Source organism: Rutidosis leptorrhynchoides, chromosome 1 (genome assembly GCF_046630445.1).
Source record: "Rutidosis leptorrhynchoides isolate AG116_Rl617_1_P2 chromosome 1, CSIRO_AGI_Rlap_v1, whole genome shotgun sequence".
Classification (NCBI taxonomy): domain Eukaryota; kingdom Viridiplantae; phylum Streptophyta; class Magnoliopsida; order Asterales; family Asteraceae; genus Rutidosis; species Rutidosis leptorrhynchoides.
This window is the reverse complement of record NC_092333.1, coordinates 563,709,821-563,712,948: the sequence shown is the minus strand read 5'-3', so window position 1 is coordinate 563,712,948 and position 3,128 is coordinate 563,709,821.

The following is a 3,128-nucleotide window of genomic DNA, read 5'->3' as shown; positions in this document are numbered from 1 at the left end:
TTAATTATACCGTGTCTTTATATTGCTATTCATATTAATATCCACGGTTTGTAATTTCTGAGTTGTTGTTGGGTTTTATATCTTCCCTTATATTTCGATGTCTCTGCTTCTGTCCTTCTGTAATCATTATCATTCACAGTTAATACTCTCTTTTATTTGTTGCGATTTATACCCCCTTTCTATTTCGGAGCTTCATGCTTTGTTTTCTCTTCTATCCATTAAGCACATCAAGTAATGGCCCAGAATTCATAGGTATGGAGTTTTGAATGAACATGACTAACGTTCTAAGAGATAGATTGTAACAGCATGATCTTGTTTGGTTAAATTACCAAAGTTCAAAAGAAAAGATAGAATTATCAAGAAGATATGTTCTCGATATGTTTGAAGATTAGATAGAATGTAAGAGTCGTGTAACATGGTACATGATGACGTTATAGTCTGTGAATCATCACGTTTCATTAGAAACTCAGCATGACTTACTGTAATATAATCACGTTGATCAAGTGTCATTATATTATACTAACTCATGTTTCAGTTCCTAACACTACTTCAAAAACATTCATACTTTATACTTAGATTTTACAGAAGTTTCCAATATAATAGAATACAGATAGCACGAAGAGGTATATAATTTCGGACGAGAATATTTATGAAAATATCTTCAGAAATATCGAAGATATTTATGATGATATTTTGGAATTTCTAAGTTCGATGATTGATGAAGAAAGATTTTCCGCAGGATTTTAACATGACTTCGGAGCAAGATATTCTCTAAAGATTTCAACGGATCCAGAATTACCTGGATTCTTTGAATATAGAGTATGGTCATTGTATTTGTCCTTGGTCTCCTTCGTGGTTAGCTCAATCCATTTTCCAGTTCCAATTTTTCTGAGCTTTTCCAACATACCATTCTTTATCGTCAAACTTTTGGCTTTTGAGGTCGTTTACAGTTTTTGCTGCTTCATTCAGCTTTTTCAACATTCCGAGTATTGATTTGCAGACTGGGTGCTTTTCAGAATTTCAGAATGGAAGATCATAATTCTAAGAGATAAATGTTACATGTGTACATATAATTGTTGATGTAGTAATGCTGCGAGAGTTCAAAATACTGATTGCTGATTTGTAACAACCCAACCCGTTAACCAACCAAAAACGCGGAATAAAAAAAAATTTTGAACAGGGCTGTCCACATGGGGGGCGCGGCGCGCACAGGGCCTGGCAGCCCGCTGTCCACTTTTTCCATTTTCCGTAAAAATATCTCCCACTTCCCGACATTTTTAGACGAAACGCTTTTCACAACATGTTCTAATATGAAAAACTCATACGATTCAATCATAAAATGAGTTTTACAAAACGGGGCCCACATCGGCCGTTTTACGAGTTTCGTTCAAAACATACATGTTCGACCATAAGAGTTTAAATTCCAAACGACACTATGAGCATGGTGTTTGGGGGTTAAAATACCCAAATCTCGGTCAATCTCTAAAAGCTATAACATCCAAAAGCGTCCCCTACAAACCAAGCGGGATCTCTAATCCATACGAATGCCCTTACCCTTGTCTCCGCCGGAGCCTATAAAAAGATAAACAACGAAAGGGTAAGCAAAGCTTAGTGAGTGCAACAATTATACATACACATATATAACTCATCTATTTGCATTCACACCCACCAAATACCTCATACGAGAATATAACTCAAATAGCATGCCGTCTTACTCATAATGCTAACAACTCGTACACTATCACAACATCACATTAGCATATACTCAACACAATATACATATATATATATATATATATATATATATATATATATATATATATATATATATATATATATATATATATATATATATATATATATATATATATATATATATATATATATATATATATATATATATATATTATATTTATAGCATGCTAAACAATATCCATCAACATAATATGGTTAACCATAATGCTATGGTGCTACCGGCTCGTGGTTCACACCATACGCATTTGAGTCTCACTCGTTTATAGTGCTACCGGCACGTGGTTCACACTTTGTTTATAGTGCTACCGGCTCGTGGTTCACACTTGTTTATAGTGCTACCAGCTCGTGGTTCACACTTGATGCTACCGGCTCGTGGTTCACATCATGATACATCAGATACATGCTATGGTACTACCGGCTTGTGGTTCATACCATAACATTCACAAATAAATATGCCATATATATACGTATAATTATTCCACTCACCTTAACGATTCGGTGACGATTTTAACTTCCGCAAGCCTCAAAGCAAAGTACCTAATACAATAAGTACTCGATCAATACACAAACTAGTTGGGCTAAAAGCCAACAACTTACACATGTGCATTTAATGACTTAATGCATTAAATGCCCCATTTTTGCCAAAGCTGACCATTAAGGTCAAAACCACCACATATCACTAAAAGCTAGTGATCTAGGTCTAACAACACTAACTAATACATAATTTGGGTGTTTCATACCCATCTATTTCAATTAGGTCAATTATCACCCATTTGACCACTTTAAGATCAACACACCCATTTCGGGTCTTCCACGAACCCACATAACACCCATTTACCAAACATCTAGGTGTGCTAGTAATTAACTAACCAATTTAGGCTTATAAACCCCAATTAACCATTTGAAACCCTAGGTTAGTTACTATTGAGTCTTCATGACTCAATCTTACCCAAGAACACCCAAAGTCACCAAAAATGGGTTTTGTGTTCATCACTAACCGAAACCCTAACCCTTAACAATTTAAAATAGGGGAAATCAAGGTTAGAACATACCACCACAACCAAAACGTAGCAAAAGACTAGATGAACAACTTTAATACTTGAGCTTTAACCCGGATCAAGCTTCTTCCTCCTTGATTCAAACTTTCTCTCTCAAGAACACACTTCTCTCTCTAGAATCTGATTTGGGGTTGAAGATAAGGTTGGTGTAGTGTTGAATGTGTTTTCAACCACCACACAACTGGCCTTTACAGCCCCAACTCGTCTTCATGTTAAAAGATAACAATACCCTTCATTTAACTTTTAATTAAAAAGCATAATGCTGGCCCAGGTGCAGTGCGCCACGCGCACCACTAATAGTGCGCGGCGCGCACT